This window comes from Oncorhynchus mykiss, chromosome 12, assembly GCF_057628025.1.
Source record: "Oncorhynchus mykiss isolate SJ-2025 chromosome 12, ASM5762802v1, whole genome shotgun sequence".
Classification (NCBI taxonomy): Eukaryota; Metazoa; Chordata; class Actinopteri; order Salmoniformes; family Salmonidae; genus Oncorhynchus; species Oncorhynchus mykiss.
The window spans coordinates 40005413-40026859 of record NC_143033.1 but is presented as its reverse complement, the minus strand read 5'-3'; the positions used below and the strand labels follow the sequence as shown (position 1 = coordinate 40026859).

Here is a 21447-nt window from a genome sequence, read left to right as displayed (position 1 = left end):
CCCTAAACTTGCTGCTCACATGGTGGTTTGTCTAAATGTATTTGACTTTAGGTTAGTTAAGGTTAAGAAGGTAAAGATTGTGTTTTGCTGTGTTGGGAGCACTAGTGGCAATGCTGCCTCACCCAGATCACACATTACCCTATATACATATATATTGTAGCCAGCTTAACCCAACACTTACCACCTTCTGATCTCTTGGTGTAATGAATAAGGTTGCTAGTCGCTGGACCGGGGTTCGAGGCCCAGTTGGAGCTACCCCCAAGTTTGTTACATTGGTATCAGAAGTGGGATAGTGCCTGTGAAGCCATCAAAGATGTGTGTACACGTGAGAGACTGTGGGAGAAATTAGGTACATATATGGATAAATATACTGTCCTATATAAAAGAGGGATGCATTTGCCATTCTGGTAAGGTACATTGTCTATTGTATAGGACAGGAAGCCAGAGTGGGGCCATGGGAGAGGGCAACACCTAGGGCAGCTGGACATACAAAGGTCAGAGGTTGTCTAAGGAGGGGGTCAGCCAAAGGACCAATTGATGGATCACAGACATCAATCACAACACAGGAGACAAGTCTGTTTGATCTTAGACAACCATATGAAGAGAAGGCGACCAGAACAGCTAGGCACCCTAAAGCTAAAGGAGATGAAAGACACCAAAAGGGACACATGGAGTTAATTACAGGGTATGAACACAGGCCACAGGAAAGGGGAATGTATAGTATTTTTAGTATAGCTGAGCATGCTAAAAACAGAAGAGACACATAGTCTGCTGACCCTAGATAACACACAAACAGGAGAACGCATTAAGCTGAGTGAAGGGTCAAAGCAAGGGTCTTGTCACCATTAGGATCTAATGGAAAGCAGATGGGGGCGTTATTGGGCTGAACAAGCAGGAAGCACGGATTGGGATGTAACTTAATTTGCATATGGGAGGGACTTATATGGTAGGTGTATAACTCAGAGCGAGGGCTCTGAAAAAGTGTGTGTGTTCCGCGGACCGCTCCGGCTTATGATACTGTTGTATTAAAAGTCTATATTGATTTTCACAAAGTTCTTGGTTGTGTCATATTTGAACCGATTTGCCACTACAGACTTGGCGAGCTTGCCAGGAGAATTAGGGACTGAATAACGTTCTTGGCTGGCAGCGGGATCTTTGGACGATCTGGGCAAACAAGGGTGGCCACCCAGCTAAGGTAAGACAACAGTGAAATGTTTGCGTAGATCGCTTCAGAGATCCTGCCTCAGCAAGAGGAGCGTCAAGTAGGTCTCTCTCTCTCAAATTTCCTAAAAACTATAGAAACGAAATAACTTTTTGAAATTCAATGAATTTGCATGCATGTGTGTAAGCTTGGAAATTGTATAATGAATGTGCATGCGTGTCTAGTGAGTAAGTAGGTGGGGGCTGTGAACTTCGCTGGTGTCGGGTGTGTTATTCGGCATGTTGGAGCTGGGTTTGGGCGCAGGGCTACAGCTACCTGCTTATAAGGTTTGAATAAAATAAGTAGTTATAGAAGTCCTGCGATACCGCTTCAAAATATTTACCAGAAGGTCAAAATTTCTCTGGTCAAAATGTCATTGGAAACTGTAGTACTGAGGAAAGCAGTTAGAGATATTTTGGCCACACAAAATCTTAGTATCTGGTTAAGGCTATAACTGGAGTTCCGGATAAGTGAGGCCAGCTCATGTGTATTCTTGGCCTATATGCGATAGTGGGTTTCCTTTGGAAGGGTTTTTCAGTTCAGTTTCAGATTGGGTATGCAGAAGGATGGAAGTGTTTTTGGCCTATAGGAGATAGTGGATTTCCCTTGGGAGGGTTTTTCAGTTCAGTTTCAGATTGGGTATGCAGAAGGATGGAAGTGTTTTTGAAAATGTATTTAAGTTGTTTCTAAAGAAAAGGGAGTGAAAACATTTTAATGGTGTCAAATGCCCTGAACCCTAAGAATTTCCATTGAAGACTGATCAACTTCACTAGAACAAGTGGGATTTAATTATAAAATGATTGAGAAACACCAGTTTCTATTCAAAGTGTAGAATCACAGAAGATGAAGAGTTGTAATCTTGAATTGACTAGTTATTCAAATAGGTTTATTTTTATTTAACATGGGGTTATAGGAGAACATATCAGTTCCCTGGGGTTATGGTCTTTGGGTAAATACAAAATGTGCTTTGTTCATTCTACATATAAAATGGAAATATATGTAAACAAGGGATAACAGTTACTCCAAATAGGTTATTGGAGTGGGGGTTTATGCAAGGGTTATGATGATAACTACATAATCTGTAACTCATCTGAGAGATCGCCAGTAGAATAAGGGAGTTATCATGGAAATGTAATGTCAGAATGCATTAATGCTTGGGAGAGACTATCATAACACCAAGTGGGTGTGAAACTCAAACCCACCCTACTGGCTGAATAGTGTGGGACAACTGTGTCTGATGACCTGTGAACTGTATCTGGAATGATATGTACTGGGAGAAGAAAGACTAAAGGGGATTGGGATAATGACCTTTTATTACCAGGCCACTCATGACAGAAAAACAGAGGTAAAAGGGTGCATGGTAAATATAGATATTACTGGTACTAAAAGTTTTTAGTATAATGTTAATTATTAAAGGGAGATGTATTGAATTGAGTAGGTCAAATTTGAGTTAAAGTAAACACTAAGGACTGTTATCCTGAATATTGGATTGGATAATTTATAAACAACATTTAGTTATGTTTTGAATATAGGACTGTTTAAATTTACTAGGCCTAGGGAAGCTCTGGAAACTAATCCTGAGACAGGTTGATTGACAGAACTTGCAGAATATTAGATTAAAGTTTTTTGTTTCTTTTATTTTACAATACCATTGTAATTGGAGTAATACATTGGAATGACATAAGTAATTGAATAAAAAGTATAGTCTGTTGTGTGATAACACCCAAGGATGAAGAAGACATTACAAATAGTGGTAATTTATTGCAAATATGCAGTTATTATAATTTACTTTACCATTTTTCTTGTTTGGTCAATGTATTTTTGTTTTGAGGAAAATAAGAGTGTATATTTTTCCTGAGGAGGGACTGATATAAATTGACTAAAAATGATTTGAGAATGTTTAAGTATGTATCAAACTATGGAAGGAAATTAGGAGTAGTGACTTATGTGTTATGGGTTAGAAAAACTGTAACTACATTGGGGGCTCATACATGAAGGTTATGGTAGCGGAGGGGTGTTATTTCTAGAAACAATGTATATTAATAGACAAGATCATTCACAGAAAAGGAAAGACAGTTGGTCTTGTAAAAATATAGGCACAATTCTAAAAGTAAATAGAACATTACACATACCTAGATTATGGTAAAAATAATAAGTAGTGGCATTTTGAACACTAGAGCAAAAGTTTAAGAAGCTTAGGATTTAGTTTTGTTAGGATTGGATATTCTTTCAACTGGAAGACACTTGACTGATTACATGTTATTCTTGCAGCAGTTACGGTAGGGACCATAATTTGGCTATCATTATGAATATTTTTGTGGCAAGAGGCCAGGTATTTAAGACAGAATGTTTACATAGGGCTGTTATTTAAAAATTAAGATTTAGTGATCTTGCTCTAAGAAGAAAGTCTGTTGTCAGGAAATAACCCATGAGTTAGTATGTATGTTCCCAGGAAAAGACGCCAGATGGAAGGGCATGGGCTGAATTCTGGAAACTGAGTGTACATCAAGATACACCGGGCTGGGGATATACTTCTTACAGCACCTGCAGTGGTAAAGATTGTCATGTCTCTCTATGATGGGTGCATAAGTTTCACAAGAAGTAAGGTCCAGCTGAATAATGGGTGAGCTTGAAAACACCATGACAGAGGATGTGAAACAAAACAAAAGAGAGAGAGAGAGACTAGATTCTAATGTAGACATACTGGGTTGAGTTTGGGGGTTATTTGTTTTATTTGATAATGTATCATGTGAATAAGGATATATGTTAGGGTAGTTGTACTCTAAACCACATGTTGAAGGCTCAATGTGGAAGCCCATTCCGTGTTGAATTACTTTAAGAAGGAATAATGTTGATTAAGGTTATGCACATGTTTATCAGTTGAAACAGAGCAGATGGGGAACTAAGTAAAAAATGACATGGTTTGGGAACACCTCTCAGAACCTGCGGCCGAAAGGGGAAGACTGGATGAAAGCACGAGGAAGCCAATTAGGGCCTCCATTTTTGTGGAGTCCAGCAGAAAAGTATCCTGGAGGCATAGAGTCAGGTGAAGAGAGAGTGGGAATTGTCATGGTCTCAGATTTCAGTATTCATGAATACAGTCATGCATAACGTATAACATTGTCAATACTGTTATGTTTTGTCCTTTGTTTTCCAAGTCTTATGTTTAGGAAACCAGATGGAGAAGGGTTCTCCAGCTTCAGCTGGAATGTCAGTTTGTGTGATGAGTGATGGAAGTAAGAGAATGTATGGTGTAATCATAGAACAGAGGCCATAAGTCTCTAACATGGCTGTCTATTCAGATACCTTAGGAAGGTTGTGTAAATACAGAGAGAAGAGTAAGATTAGAGTAAAATATCCATACTTGTAGCACATTCATATTGTACCATGTATTGTTAAATTCATACATTTAAATTGCAGTAACTATTTAGTAATTGAGCCTTGTTCTTCATCAGTTCATTAAATAATAGGTCTTAGATTAAGTGGTGGTCAAATGTAAAAGTGTCCAGGTGTTTTTTTTTCTCACGCTCTCTAACTTTAAGGCTTAGTGCCAACTAGTTACGTTTAAATGGACACTACCACAGCATATAGGCAATGCAATATGTGTTGGTTGTATGTCCACTTTCAGTACAACATGAATACATCTATTAATGGGGCGGCAGGGTTAGAGTGTTGGACTAGTAACCGGAAGGTTGCGAGTTCAAACCCCCGAGCTGACAAGGTACAAATCTGTCGTTCTGCCCCTGAACAGGCTCAGTAACCCACTGTTCCCAGGCCGTCATTGAAAATAAGAATTTGTTCTTAACTGACTTGCCTGGTTAAATAAAGGTTAAATAAAAATAAAAAAAAATTAACTGTAATTTATATGTGTTCTGATAATCACTACCTCTGGTGTGTAGTATACAAAACATTAGGAACACCTCCCCAATGTTAAGAACAGACTCAATTCGTCAGGTATGGACTCAAGGTGTTGAAAGCGTTCCACAGAGATGCTGGCCCATGTTGTCTCCAATGCTTCCCACAGTAGTCAAGTTGTCTGGATGTCCTTTGGGTGGTGGACCATTCTTGATACACACGGGAAACTGTTGAGCGTTAAAAACCCAGTAGCGTTGCAGTTCTTGACACAATGAACCCGATGCACCTGGCACCTACTACTATGCCACTCAGTAAGTGGCCACTCAGTAAGTATTTTATCTCGGTGTCTTTCTATGCTGATGGTTGGTGGTCCAATACAAAATATTTACTTCAACTTGAGGTTCTGCTGAACATTAACTGTATGAAATAGATGATATTTTAATATTATTAGTAGTATATATTAATAGTATTTTAATAGAGAAACCCCTAAACTATTGTAGTGATATGGCAGGGTTCATGTTTTCATGTGTGACTGAACTTTTTCTCTTGCATTACTGATATTGAATAACGTGTTCCATCATGACCTGTTACATGACTTTTACCACTTGATCCAGTTGTTTATGCAAAATAGCTATTTGTATATAAACAGTGTAACTGGAAAACATGCATTAGTAAAGAAATAATAATCATTAATTCGCTATACTTAGCCTAGGTAGTAATTTATGGCTTCTCTTTACTGTGCACAACGACCAATTATTCTAAAAATGTTTTGGTACTTTTATACATTTTTCGTGATATCCAATCGGTAGTTAGTCTTGTCCCATCGCTGCAACTCCCCTACGGACTTGGAAAAGGCAATGGTCGAGAGCCATGCGTCCTCCGAAACACAACCCTGCCAAGCCACACTGCTTCTTCACACAGAAGCCAGCCGCAGCAATGTGTTGGGAGGAAACTGGCGACTGCAGAGTGCATCAGTTATTTGGAGTAAGGATACAGATCCTGCCCTGTGATGATGACGTTGCAGAGTAAGACGGTGTGTGGGACCAAAAATGTTATGAGCAGAAACAGCCAGGGCAGGGCTAACATGGGTACGCTGACCCCAAAAAGGAAGCTCTTAACCATAAGTGAGTACACTGTGGCCATACCCATAAGGGAGAGGGATACAGGGACTAACCCCTCAACTTGATTCTGGGCAGATGCACCAAACACTGTCTTGTGGTGGAAGGGGTATGTGATGAGCTTGTGTCACTCAGCCCCTCCTTGCTAACTTACCATGCCCATCGCCAAAAACTGTAGTTCCAAGACTGAAGGCATCCTTTGATAACCTGAGACATGTATTGACAATAAACAAAACAAATTACATGATAATAACAGGATCAATGCCACTCGTTAGCCTCAACTCAGGAGTAAAACTCTTGAACCTCTGAACCACAGTTGTGGAAAATTCTATTCAAAGATTAAGGCAGGGTTTACTTACTGACTTTATTGTCCCCATGGGGAAATGATGTTGCAGTGTCATGTACACGTTTAAAGTGGCGTTTTAATACAAAACAAAATTAACAATACAACTTTCATAACAGTTACATAGCAATAAAACATTTTAAAAAATGACTAGCCTGCTGGCCTTACTGATTCGATAGGCACATCAGCCCGAGCTATTTAGGAGGGATATCACACCTGGCACAAATGATTGTCTAGTTCTGTTTTTCTTGCTGAGAGGTGCCCTATACCTGTGCCCAGTGGGGAGTGGTTCAAAGTCTGGGTACAAGGGGTGGCTTGGGTCTAAAATGATTTTGTGAGACTTGCGGAGGGCCCTGACCTAAAAGATCTCATCCAGGCCTGTCTGTTTGACTCCAAGTACTTTGCTTGCTGTGGTGATAATCCTATATTTAACAATGTAATAAACATATTTAATACAAGCAGCTGCAGAGGAGAGCCACCTCTAATTTCACAGCAAGGATGAAATGGTTACATGTCCCTTATATAGTGGGAGGTGATAATACAATCATATTGTATTCACACAACAGTTTTTTCTATAAATCAATAGTTCCGGAACACAATGGCCTTGTGGTAGGACGCAGACATACCAGTAGTCTATGAATCGCATAACATCACAGTCCAACACGGAATATATCCCTTGAGAAGTTACAACAGCTCACCCCAAATTCTTCCACCACATCTTTCAAAACTGATTTTTGATGCTCAGTACATATGTCAAACTAATACCAGTGGATAATCAAGCACAATACAAAAATGTCAGTTACGACACCTGTCCTCCAATATTGCACAACACTTTAGCTAAGACAGGGTAGATAGCTTGCTAAACCAAAGCAAATGTCGGATGGAATCGGGCAGATTTATCTTTGTGAAGGACGCATGAATCAAGCCACGTACAGGGTTGTCCTGGACGGAAACTTGCTTCCTTCTACTCTGACAATGTTCACCAACTCTGAGGATTGGTTTTTCCAGTAGGACAATGCTCCATGCCACACAGTCAAGTCAATCAAGGTGTGGATGGAGGACCACCAGATCAAGACCCTGTCATGTCCAGCCCAGTCTCCAGACCTGAATCCCATTGAAAACTTCTGAAATGTGATCAAGAGGAAGATGGATGGTCACAAGCCATCAAACAAAGCCAAGCTGCTTGAATTTGAGCCAGGATGGCATAAAGTCACCCAACACCAACGTAAAAGACTAGTGGCCAAGACGCATGAAAGCTGTGATTGAAAATCAGGGTTATTCCACCAAATAATGATTCTAGAACTCTTCCTAAGTTAAAATATTAGTATTATTTGAGGTCTGACAACACCGCATCTGTTTTTGTTATTTTGATCAGTTGTAATTTTCTGCAAATAAATGCTCTAAATGACAATATTTGAATTTGGGAGAAATGTCAGTAGTTTATAGAATAAAACAAAAATGTACATTTTACCCAAACGCATACCTATAAATAGTAAACCCAGAGAAACTGATCATTTTGCAGTGGTGTCTTAATGTTATCCAGATCTGTGTATATACACACACTCACACATATATATATTATATATATTCATACAATATTGATGGAAATGTTTCCCCCAGAAAGCAATGGATCGTAATAATGAGAGAATCAAAAGAGCTTTAAGACGCAGCCCTTATGTGGTAAATATACAATACATGGCTGTTTTGTCCTGTTCATGTTATATTACCACCTTTTAAATTGAGTGATGTGTTGACGGATGAATCCAATGAGGGTAAACACCCCTGATTCTGTGATGTGGTCAACCGGCAAGGTGCACAGAAGAACAAAGCCTATAAGTCATTTTGAACTGAAATCAGTAACATATGCACGTTAGTTATACATTCTGCAATGAGCAAAGCAGTGTATAATTAATTATTTACTGTTTATAGCCAATCATTGTGAGCTGTGGGCAGGACCAGACATCTAGGGACGGATAGAACATCCATCCAGAGCCTCTCAGCCAGGTCATCTCTGCTGTTCCCATAGAGACACAACAGATAGATCAATCTGTTGATTCATATGGCCATTTTTGTTGGCTTGGTTGAATTGACAATTATCCATTCGAGATGCTAAAGAATCCTATACTATGGAAGGTCTTTAGCCCCACCCCTAATGTTATGCGAGTTTTCAGTTACCCATGTAACTGCATTTTCAGTTACCCATGTATTACTCACTACTTGTACAACCATGTTATATTGCCTACATATTCTACATTTCCTTGAGGGTCAATGCCAGTGTATTCTATGGCTGCCATGAGTACATGCCTTTCTCTGTCTCCTCAGTCTGGAAGGGTGACTCGGCTGATAGAGAGAAAATATCATGACGTGATCTCATCCTCCATTTCTGATGACTTTTCCATCTACTCCTTCACTGACTGTGAATCGAGGTAGAGTTATACCCTACCGTACATGTCTGTTGAGTGACATCACTGTGAGGAGGATGGTCTCTGACATGTTGACTCTGATACACAGTGTGATGATGAGGATCATGAAAAGAGGACACCACCGCTGAAAGTTGAGGATGGAAAAGTGACAAGTTTGAAGTGAGGGAAATGGACGAGGATGATGACCTGTCTATCTCCTCTTCCCCACACATTTTTGAGTAACTCTTTCACTGAATGTGGAGAATGGACTATGACCAGCTAGCTCTCTGACACACAGCTTGATGATGGCAATGACGCCTCTACTGAGGACAGTCCAGAGCCTCCAAAGGAACCACAAGGACCACCGAAGGACCATCGACTGGTAGGCATCTTTTAAATTTGTGTGTGTGCGTGTCACATCTCAGTGGTTTGACCCTATATCTGTTGAGATTATTGTGGCCAAGCCCAACATCCTCCTCCCTGCCTTTTTGAGTGCCCTGAATAATGTGTCACACCAGATGGAGGTGGTCCCCACTGTCCGGCCCTGCAGGCAGCAGCTGGACAAGAAGACACAGTGGACCAACACCAACGAGGAGAGTCTGAGGAGGATCAAAGAGAACCTGACCTCAATAGAACTCAACCTGGAGGAAGGTCTGAAGACGCACAATGACGGTCAGCACATCAACCAAGAGGCAGAAGAAGAATGAGGGATGCTGTAGAGGATGGATTGTGAAGTGAATGGGGAGGAGGAAGGAGAGACTGAGGGATGAAGACGTGGCTAGGGAGGTCAAGAGGATGGGCGAGCAGGTGAGGGCACTGATCCAAGTGATGAAGAGAAACTGCAGTGAAGGTGATCTTAAGGCAGTAGACCTGGACAGTTGGCTGAATGACTTGGAGGTTGAAAGTGGCATTCAAGAAATGCACTGTAGAGATGGCTGAAATTATAGACAGCATGGCAGAAATGCAGACCAGTATAGCCGAGAACAGGCTCCTCAAGTCATAAAAAAAGAACAATGTCCAGAGCTTTGTAAGTTACTCCAACTTATTGAGTGTAGTCATGTATCTGCAATGTGTATAGAGTAGTTTGTTTTTAACATAGCCTTTTCCTGATATTTTCCTTTACTTTCTGGTCCTACAAAGCCCAGGGAAGGTCTCTGGTCCTGTGTCTGGCAAGACTAGCCTCTCTGCTCTTGTGACCTCAGCACCCTGGACCCTGGCTGAAGCCCTACAGGCCCTTCCCTCTGCTGTGGCCCCTCCCTCCCCAGAGAATGTCCCAAGGCCCCGGACTCCTCTCAGCTCTGTCATTATCACTCCGTCCGCTACAGAGAACTTCCAATAACGCCACATGCCTCACCTGGCCCCCATCACCAACCTGAGCCAGACCGGCAGGAAGCGGCTCCAGGAAATGGCAGTAGTGGCCCCACAGGTGGGAGGAAATACAAGAAGGATATATTGGCCACATGTCCTTCTACAGTATCGCACAGCTCTAGATTTTGCAGATCAAGAGAAGAGAACCCATAAACTTACATGACTTAATCTCCTTGTCCAAAGAATTCAGGAAGGGAAGGTCAAAAAGACAAAGGGAAAAGCCAAAAAAGTAGTGAAGCAAGAGAAGGCCAGTAAGATACAACAGATGGAACATTTTGGAGAAAGTAAGGAGGAGGAAAAGAAGTCTGAGGAAGATGTGAGGAAATAGAGGAGGGAGAATTGAAACATAACCCGGGAATACTAGACCAGAGAATTAGAGAAATAGAATGAGGTAGCAGAGAAAGAGCATCTATCTGATGTGTACATGGATATATTGTACTTTTCATAATAAAACGTATGTTAATTGTCAAAACTTTCGTTATCGATTTTACATTCCCTCTCCCAGTCGTAGCTTGACGTTTGTCATGAATATTGCCCTGGAGGCAGAAATTTCTCAAGATATGGCAGATGCAAAGCCAAAATCGGCTATATTGTAAATATTTGTGGAAAATAATTGTGTTTTATGGACTTAATTTAAGGTAAGGATTAGCAGTGTGGTTAAGGTTAGGTTTAAAATCATATATTACTTTATGCCTGTGCCAGCTTGTGACCACTTTGCAGAACTGCCGCAAGGGCAAGATTCATGACAATAAATGCCAAACTGCATCCCAGTCATCCTCTCCCTATCCTTAAAAGGCTGCAGAACATGCAAGCTAGTGATGCGGGGATTGTCTCACAACCCACAGTCCCCAGGCGGGTGGGTTGCAGGCAGGTTCAATAAAGTGACAACAATAGGCTACATAACCAAATCCATAAATGTATAATTATTGTGCAATTTACACTAAGTGTACAAAACATTAAGGACACCTGCTATTTCCATGACAGACTGACCAGGTGAATCCAAGTGAAAGCTATGATCCCTTATTGATGTCACTTGTAGATGAAGGGGACAGGACAGGTTAAAGAATGATTTTTAAGCCTGGAGACAATTGAGACATGGATAGTGTATGTGTGCCATTCAGAGGGTGAACAGGCAAGACAAAAGATTTAAGTGTCTTTGAACGGAGTATGGTCGTAGGTGCCAGGCACACCGGTTTGTGTCAAGAACTGCAACACTGATGGGTTTTTCACGCTCATGTTCTGTTCCACCAACCAAAGGACATCCAGCCAACTTGGCAACTGTGGGAAGCATTGGCTTCAACATGGGCCTGCATCCCTGTGGAACGCATTTAACACCTTGTAGAATCCATACCCCGATAAATTGAGGCTGTTCTGAGGACAAAAGGGGGTGGGGGGATAACTAGATATTAGGAAGGTGTCCTTATTATTTTGTACACTCAGTGTATAACCTATAGGTTACACTGCGCAGTTAGGGGCCGTCTGTAAAGGTACTATCTTTACCAGCATCATAAAAGCTGATATTATTTCATGGGCCTATTGCAACGAAGATTGGCCACTAGAATATTGCCAGTTTATATTCATAACTAAAAGTTCACCTAATTGTATCTTCTGTTATAAAGACCATATTCAAATGAATAAAAACGAAAATAGAAAACTGTTTCCCATCTCAAGAGATTCAATTAAAATATGACTACAATAAGTGCCTATTAAGTAAAGCTGACCATAATATTATATTTTTTTGTATTTTTTTTTCTTTTAACCCCTTTATCTCCCCAATTTTCATGGTATCATATTGGTAGTTACAGTCTTGTCTCATTGCTGCAACTCCCTACGGACTCGGGAGAGGCGAAGGTAGAGAGCCATGCGTCCTCCACGAAACACGACCCTGACAAGCTGCACTGCTTCCTGACACAATGCCCGCTTAACCCGGAAGCCAGCCACACCAATGTGTCGGAGGAAACAACTCTCCCATTCACCTGTGTGAACTTCATCTTCGTGGCATGCTAGCCTTTTACCGGCTGCGGAGAGCCTTTTCTGTTTGCATTTTGTTGTGCACCAGGTTTTCATGTCTTTCCATGTTCTGTTTGTGAGAGCTGGCTCTGACCCATAACAGTCAATCCTCTTTGCCAGGAACCTTCTTTAGCACTTTACATTTTCCCAAATGCTTCCAAACTGATGCTTTCTCACAGCTGCTCTTAGTCTTGGGTTGAGAAGTCATTCTCCAAACCTAATCGCAAACAAAGAAAAGATTAAAACACATGACGGTCCAACACAATAGGGGAGGGGGGCATAGGGAAGGTAAGGGAGAGGAGATAAAAAGAAAAGACTTCCTCCGTGTCAGGTAAGCAGTCTCGAAGTGTACCCTCACCAACTTACCGGACTAAGTGAGTTCTGAACATCCCTCGCTGTCCTCTGTTCCTGCATCCAAGTCTTCTTGGGCCTCTTTCTGGTGTCTGTCTTGACTCTTTATTACGTTTTCTCAGTTCTTTCTCAGGCTTGCCTGAAAAACACAAAAGGATGGAACATAAGAGTAACAACAAATCCACATATTAGCAAGCAACGACATTACATTTTTGTTCAGAACTCACTCAGCCTGGTAAGTTTGACGGTAGACTGCGGATGTTCCCTTGCTTACGAAAGCAGCCGGTGTCTACCGTCACAGAATTACCAGGCTGTGTGAGTTCTGAACACCTGTCACTCGAGCTTTCGCTGTCAGGTTCATACTCACAGATGCAGCCGGTGTCACTCAGCTGGTGTTTTGTATCATATTTGTACAACAGCTGATGAAACTATGAATAAATGTTATCAGTGTAACTTCCTGATAGTTGCTGATTGAAAATACAATCTACATAAGACATTCTAAATCTGCAGGTTTTGCATTGGTGGAGTTTTGGCTTGCTTGGTGACATCACCAGGTGGTCTAAGTAAATAGACCAATAACAAAGAGTTCGAAATCTCTCTGCCAATAACAGCTCATTTTGAGGCTACATTTCCCTCCCATTAGTGTATTGATCCATGTTTAACCATGTTTTGAGGCTATGGAGTGTTTGTTTACATGTACATTGAAGTAAAACAAGCTTATATGCTGAGTTCTGATGGGGTACAACTGTTGAACTAAGCTCATGAGGCATTTATAAGTTATATTCTTCAAGAATCAATGGGTATATATCGTTCAATTGCAGGTTCAAAAATGGATTTTGCAACTTTAAAATGCAGGAAATGAGGGGGTGGTTGACGGTTGGCTACATACCTTGGCACGAGAGATTCCTGCTTTTAGATTACAATTTTAAAATAATGAATTAATAAATGTATAGTATGACAGATTACCTATGACAGCAACAACTGTCTCTCCAAATCAAACCTTCCCTTCTAGCACCGTCTCTGCCAGTCCTGCAGCAAATAAAACATGTTTTCACAAAAAATAGAAATATAATTGGACCATCCGGATATCCATATTTGAATAGTGAAATATTCCAAATGCCTATCCCTAGCTGCCATTTCAAAATACAATCACCTCTAAACAAAATGTCTCACATTGTGACTTGTGCAAATAACTCGGCATGCCACAGGAAAGCAACCGAGCTAGGACCACATTTGCATTACAATGTAGGTAGCTACCAGTAGCTAGTTTAACATTACTCCTATGGAGTTATTTAACATTATGCACAACATTCTTCCATATGAGAACATCTAAGACATCATAGCAAAGATAAGCAATGCAATAATAATCCATTCCGAAATGTCTACTCCAGCAACCTTTAGCAGCTAGCTGGCTAATTAACCTATCAGTATAGCCAGGAAAAATGGCTCGCTAGCTAGCTAACAAAATGCTACAACAGAGCTAATACTTTTCCATGCATCGACGAAATGTAGCCCGCTACAGCTACATTGGCCGAGTTATTGTTGAATAATAACGAAGCTAGGTAAATTTATTTGAAATAATATCACTAGTAACTTAAAAATACTTACAGCTGAAATACACTGCTGTTTTCTTTATGAGCATGGTGAACTGAGGAAGCCGCATCCACCTGTCGTGTTGTGGGGGAGGGGACAAGTTCCCCAAATAGACCCTGGCTTTGGATCAGATTTGAATTCCCCCCGCGAATGGTCCTTGTTAGGTTTGGGGAGGGGAAGCTGATCCTAGATCTGTATCTAGGGGAAACTTCGCCCCAGCACATGCAAAGAAAGAGAGTTGGGGAGAAGGGGAGGAGAGAGAGCGTCGATCTCAGGATTGACAGATCATGTTCAAAATATACCAGTAAGAAATTGGTTTCAGAAAATAATATATTACCTTTAGCAGTTCTAATGTCTTCATTTGCCCCATTTCATTAGTCTTGTTGATTGATTGCTGATATCTAGTTTCACAGAAAATATGGTGTTGATGAAGAGCATCCATCCATGTATAGACATATAGTTCATACTGGTGGTCCTACCCATTGCCCACTTCACTCCATTAACCCTAAACTTGCTGCTCACATGGTGGTTTGTCTAAATGTATTTGACTTTAGGTTAGTTAAGGTTAAGAAGGTAAAGATTGTGTTTTGCTGTGTTGGGAGCACTAGTGGCAATGCTGCCTCACCCAGATCACACATTACCCTATATACATATATATTGTAGCCAGCTTAACCCAACACTTACCACCTTCTGATCTCTTGGTGTAATGAATAAGGTTGCTAGTCGCTGGACCGGGGTTCGAGGCCCAGTTGGAGCTACCCCCAAGTTTGTTACATTGGTATCAGAAGTGGGATAGTGCCTGTGAAGCCATCAAAGATGTGTGTACACGTGAGAGACTGTGGGAGAAATTAGGTACATATATGGATAAATATACTGTCCTATATAAAAGAGGGATGCATTTGCCATTCTGGTAAGGTACATTGTCTATTGTATAGGACAGGAAGCCAGAGTGGGGCCATGGGAGAGGGCAACACCTAGGGCAGCTGGACATACAAAGGTCAGAGGTTGTCTAAGGAGGGGGTCAGCCAAAGGACCAATTGATGGATCACAGACATCAATCACAACACAGGAGACAAGTCTGTTTGATCTTAGACAACCATATGAAGAGAAGGCGACCAGAACAGCTAGGCACCCTAAAGCTAAAGGAGATGAAAGACACCAAAAGGGACACATGGAGTTAATTACAGGGTATGAACACAGGCCACAGGAAAGGGGAATGTATAGTATTTTTAGTATAGCTGAGCATGCTAAAAACAGAAGAGACACATAGTCTGCTGACCCTAGATAACACACAAACAGGAGAACGCATTAAGCTGAGTGAAGGGTCAAAGCAAGGGTCTTGTCACCATTAGGATCTAATGGAAAGCAGATGGGGGCGTTATTGGGCTGAACAAGCAGGAAGCACGGATTGGGATGTAACTTAATTTGCATATGGGAGGGACTTATATGGTAGGTGTATAACTCAGAGCGAGGGCTCTGAAAAAGTGTGTGTGTTCCGCGGACCGCTCCGGCTTATGATACTGTTGTATTAAAAGTCTATATTGATTTTCACAAAGTTCTTGGTTGTGTCATATTTGAACCGATTTGCCACTACAGACTTGGCGAGCTTGCCAGGAGAATTAGGGACTGAATAACGTTCTTGGCTGGCAGCGGGATCTTTGGACGATCTGGGCAAACAAGGGTGGCCACCCAGCTAAGGTAAGACAACAGTGAAATGTTTGCGTAGATCGCTTCAGAGATCCTGCCTCAGCAAGAGGAGCGTCAAGTAGGTCTCTCTCTCTCAAATTTCCTAAAAACTATAGAAACGAAATAACTTTTTGAAATTCAATGAATTTGCATGCATGTGTGTAAGCTTGGAAATTGTATAATGAATGTGCATGCGTGTCTAGTGAGTAAGTAGGTGGGGGCTGTGAACTTCGCTGGTGTCGGGTGTGTTATTCGGCATGTTGGAGCTGGGTTTGGGCGCAGGGCTACAGCTACCTGCTTATAAGGTTTGAATAAAATAAGTAGTTATAGAAGTCCTGCGATACCGCTTCAAAATATTTACCAGAAGGTCAAAATTTCTCTGGTCAAAATGTCATTGGAAACTGTAGTACTGAGGAAAGCAGTTAGAGATATTTTGGCCACACAAAATCTTAGTATCTGGTTAAGGCTATAACTGGAGTTCCGGATAAGTGAGGCCAGCTCATGTGTATTCTTGGCCTATATGCGATAGTGGGTTTCCTTTGGAAGGGTTTTTCAGTTCAGTTTCAGATTGGGTATGCAGAAGGATGGAAGTGTTTTTGGCCTATAGGAGATAGTGGATTTCCCTTGGGAGGGTTTTTCAGTTCAGTTTCAGATTGGGTATGCAGAAGGATGGAAGTGTTTTTGAAAATGTATTTAAGTTGTTTCTAAAGAAAAGGGAGTGAAAACATTTTAATGGTGTCAAATGCCCTGAACCCTAAGAATTTCCATTGAAGACTGATCAACTTCACTAGAACAAGTGGGATTTAATTATAAAATGATTGAGAAACACCAGTTTCTATTCAAAGTGTAGAATCACAGAAGATGAAGAGTTGTAATCTTGAATTGACTAGTTATTCAAATAGGTTTATTTTTATTTAACATGGGGTTATAGGAGAACATATCAGTTCCCTGGGGTTATGGTCTTTGGGTAAATACAAAATGTGCTTTGTTCATTCTACATATAAAATGGAAATATATGTAAACAAGGGATAACAGTTACTCCAAATAGGTTATTGGAGTGGGGGTTTATGCAAGGGTTATGATGATAACTACATAATCTGTAACTCATCTGAGAGATCGCCAGTAGAATAAGGGAGTTATCATGGAAATGTAATGTCAGAATGCATTAATGCTTGGGAGAGACTATCATAACACCAAGTGGGTGTGAAACTCAAACCCACCCTACTGGCTGAATAGTGTGGGACAACTGTGTCTGATGACCTGTGAACTGTATCTGGAATGATATGTACTGGGAGAAGAAAGACTAAAGGGGATTGGGATAATGACCTTTTATTACCAGGCCACTCATGACAGAAAAACAGAGGTAAAAGGGTGCATGGTAAATATAGATATTACTGGTACTAAAAGTTTTTAGTATAATGTTAATTATTAAAGGGAGATGTATTGAATTGAGTAGGTCAAATTTGAGTTAAAGTAAACACTAAGGACTGTTATCCTGAATATTGGATTGGATAATTTATAAACAACATTTAGTTATGTTTTGAATATAGGACTGTTTAAATTTACTAGGCCTAGGGAAGCTCTGGAAACTAATCCTGAGACAGGTTGATTGACAGAACTTGCAGAATATTAGATTAAAGTTTTTTGTTTCTTTTATTTTACAATACCATTGTAATTGGAGTAATACATTGGAATGACATAAGTAATTGAATAAAAAGTATAGTCTGTTGTGTGATAACACCCAAGGATGAAGAAGACATTACAAATAGTGGTAATTTATTGCAAATATGCAGTTATTATAATTTACTTTACCATTTTTCTTGTTTGGTCAATGTATTTTTGTTTTGAGGAAAATAAGAGTGTATATTTTTCCTGAGGAGGGACTGATATAAATGGACTAAAAATGATTTGAGAATGTTTAAGTATGTATCAAACTATGGAAGGAAATTAGGAGTAGTGACTTATGTGTTATGGGTTAGAAAAACTGTAACTACATTGGGGGCTCATACATGAAGGTTATGGTAGCGGAGGGGTGTTATTTCTAGAAACAATGTATATTAATAGACAAGATCATTCACAGAAAAGGAAAGACAGTTGGTCTTGTAAAAATATAGGCACAATTCTAAAAGTAAATAGAACATTACACATACCTAGATTATGGTAAAAATAATAAGTAGTGGCATTTTGAACACTAGAGCAAAAGTTTAAGAAGCTTAGGATTTAGTTTTGTTAGGATTGGATATTCTTTCAACTGGAAGACACTTGACTGATTACATGTTATTCTTGCAGCAGTTACGGTAGGGACCATAATTTGGCTATCATTATGAATATTTTTGTGGCAAGAGGCCAGGTATTTAAGACAGAATGTTTACATAGGGCTGTTATTTAAAAATTAAGATTTAGTGATCTTGCTCTAAGAAGAAAGTCTGTTGTCAGGAAATAACCCATGAGTTAGTATGTATGTTCCCAGGAAAAGACGCCAGATGGAAGGGCATGGGCTGAATTCTGGAAACTGAGTGTACATCAAGATACACCGGGCTGGGGATATACTTCTTACAGCACCTGCAGTGGTAAAGATTGTCATGTCTCTCTATGATGGGTGCATAAGTTTCACAAGAAGTAAGGTCCAGCTGAATAATGGGTGAGCTTGAAAACACCATGACAGAGGATGTGAAACAAAACAAAAGAGAGAGAGAGAGACTAGATTCTAATGTAGACATACTGGGTTGAGTTTGGGGGTTATTTGTTTTATTTGATAATGTATCATGTGAATAAGGATATATGTTAGGGTAGTTGTACTCTAAACCACATGTTGAAGGCTCAATGTGGAAGCCCATTCCGTGTTGAATTACTTTAAGAAGGAATAATGTTGATTAAGGTTATGCACATGTTTATCAGTTGAAACAGAGCAGATGGGGAACTAAGTAAAAAATGACATGGTTTGGGAACACCTCTCAGAACCTGCGGCCGAAAGGGGAAGACTGGATGAAAGCACGAGGAAGCCAATTAGGGCCTCCATTTTTGTGGAGTCCAGCAGAAAAGTATCCTGGAGGCATAGAGTCAGGTGAAGAGAGAGTGGGAATTGTCATGGTCTCAGATTTCAGTATTCATGAATACAGTCATGCATAACGTATAACATTGTCAATACTGTTATGTTTTGTCCTTTGTTTTCCAAGTCTTATGTTTAGGAAACCAGATGGAGAAGGGTTCTCCAGCTTCAGCTGGAATGTCAGTTTGTGTGATGAGTGATGGAAGTAAGAGAATGTATGGTGTAATCATAGAACAGAGGCCATAAGTCTCTAACATGGCTGTCTATTCAGATACCTTAGGAAGGTTGTGTAAATACAGAGAGAAGAGTAAGATTAGAGTAAAATATCCATACTTGTAGCACATTCATATTGTACCATGTATTGTTAAATTCATACATTTAAATTGCAGTAACTATTTAGTAATTGAGCCTTGTTCTTCATCAGTTCATTAAATAATAGGTCTTAGATTAAGTGGTGGTCAAATGTAAAAGTGTCCAGGTGTTTTTTTTTCTCACGCTCTCTAACTTTAAGGCTTAGTGCCAACTAGTTACGTTTAAATGGACACTACCACAGCATATAGGCAATGCAATATGTGTTGGTTGTATGTCCACTTTCAGTACAACATGAATACATCTATTAATGGGGCGGCAGGGTAGCCTAGTGGTTAGAGTGTTGGACTAGTAACCGGAAGGTTGCGAGTTCAAACCCCCGAGCTGACAAGGTACAAATCTGTCGTTCTGCCCCTGAACAGGCTCAGTAACCCACTGTTCCCAGGCCGTCATTGAAAATAAGAATTTGTTCTTAACTGACTTGCCTGGTTAAATAAAGGTTAAATAAAAATAAAAAAAAATTAACTGTAATTTATATGTGTTCTGATAATCACTACCTCTGGTGTGTAGTATACAAAACATTAGGAACACCTCCCCAATGTTAAGAACAGACTCAATTCGTCAGGTATGGACTCAAGGTGTTGAAAGCGTTCCACAGAGATGCTGGCCCATGTTGTCTCCAATGCTTCCCACAGTAGTCAAGTTGTCTGGATGTCCTTTGGGTGGTGGACCATTCTTGATACACACGGGAAACTGTTGAGCGTTAAAAACCCAGTAGCGTTGCAGTTCTTGACACAATGAACCCGATGCACCTGGCACCTACTACTATGCCACTCAGTAAGTATTTTATCTCGGTGTCTTTCTATGCTGATGGTTGGTGGTCCAATACAAAATATTTACTTCAACTTGAGGTTCTGCTGAACATTAACTGTATGAAATAGATGATATTTTAATATTATTAGTAGTATATATTAATAGTATTTTAATAGAGAAACCCCTAAACTATTGTAGTGATATGGCAGGGTTCATGTTTTCATGTGTGACTGAACTTTTTCTCTTGCATTACTGATATTGAATAACGTGTTCCATCATGACCTGTTACATGACTTTTACCACTTGATCCAGTTGTTTATGCAAAATAGCTATTTGTATATAAACAGTGTAACTGGAAAACATGCATTAGTAAAGAAATAATAATCATTAATTCGCTATACTTAGCCTAGGTAGTAATTTATGGCTTCTCTTTACTGTGCACAACGACCAATTATTCTAAAAATGTTTTGGTACTTTTATACATTTTTCGTGATATCCAATCGGTAGTTAGTCTTGTCCCATCGCTGCAACTCCCCTACGGACTTGGAAAAGGCAATGGTCGAGAGCCATGCGTCCTCCGAAACACAACCCTGCCAAGCCACACTGCTTCTTCACACAGAAGCCAGCCGCAGCAATGTGTTGGGAGGAAACTGGCGACTGCAGAGTGCATCAGTTATTTGGAGTAAGGATACAGATCCTGCCCTGTGATGATGACGTTGCAGAGTAAGACGGTGTGTGGGACCAAAAATGTTATGAGCAGAAACAGCCAGGGCAGGGCTAACATGGGTACGCTGACCCCAAAAAGGAAGCTCTTAACCATAAGTGAGTACACTGTGGCCATACCCATAAGGGAGAGGGATACAGGGACTAACCCCTCAACTTGATTCTGGGCAGATGCACCAAACACTGTCTTGTGGTGGAAGGGGTATGTGATGAGCTTGTGTCACTCAGCCCCTCCTTGCTAACTTACCATGCCCATCGCCAAAAACTGTAGTTCCAAGACTGAAGGCATCCTTTGATAACCTGAGACATGTATTGACAATAAACAAAACAAATTACATGATAATAACAGGATCAATGCCACTCGTTAGCCTCAACTCAGGAGTAAAACTCTTGAACCTCTGAACCACAGTTGTGGAAAATTCTATTCAAAGATTAAGGCAGGGTTTACTTACTGACTTTATTGTCCCCATGGGGAAATGATGTTGCAGTGTCATGTACACGTTTAAAGTGGCGTTTTAATACAAAACAAAATTAACAATACAACTTTCATAACAGTTACATAGCAATAAAACATTTTAAAAAATGACTAGCCTGCTGGCCTTACTGATTCGATAGGCACATCAGCC

General features: G+C 40.4%; 1 protein-coding gene and 1 long non-coding RNA gene across 3 annotated transcripts in view; both read right to left on the bottom strand.

Annotated features, from left to right (window-relative positions):
• The window catches only part of mks1 (MKS transition zone complex subunit 1), a 120962-nt gene that overhangs the window by 33324 nt on the left and 66191 nt on the right, over positions 1-21447 (bottom strand). The gene's annotated exons all lie outside the window — the stretch shown is intronic.
• On the bottom strand, positions 12660-14647 carry LOC149979177 (uncharacterized). 2 transcript variants are annotated; one of them, XR_016485075.1, is made up of 4 exons: positions 14579-14647; positions 14257-14449; positions 13615-13677; positions 12660-12787 (listed from the first exon to the last, which is right to left on the bottom strand). It is a non-coding gene; the product is annotated as an uncharacterized LOC149979177 (long non-coding RNA). The 2 variants fall into 2 exon arrangements; XR_016485076.1 differs by lacking the exon at positions 13615-13677 and having other exon boundaries at positions 12661-12787.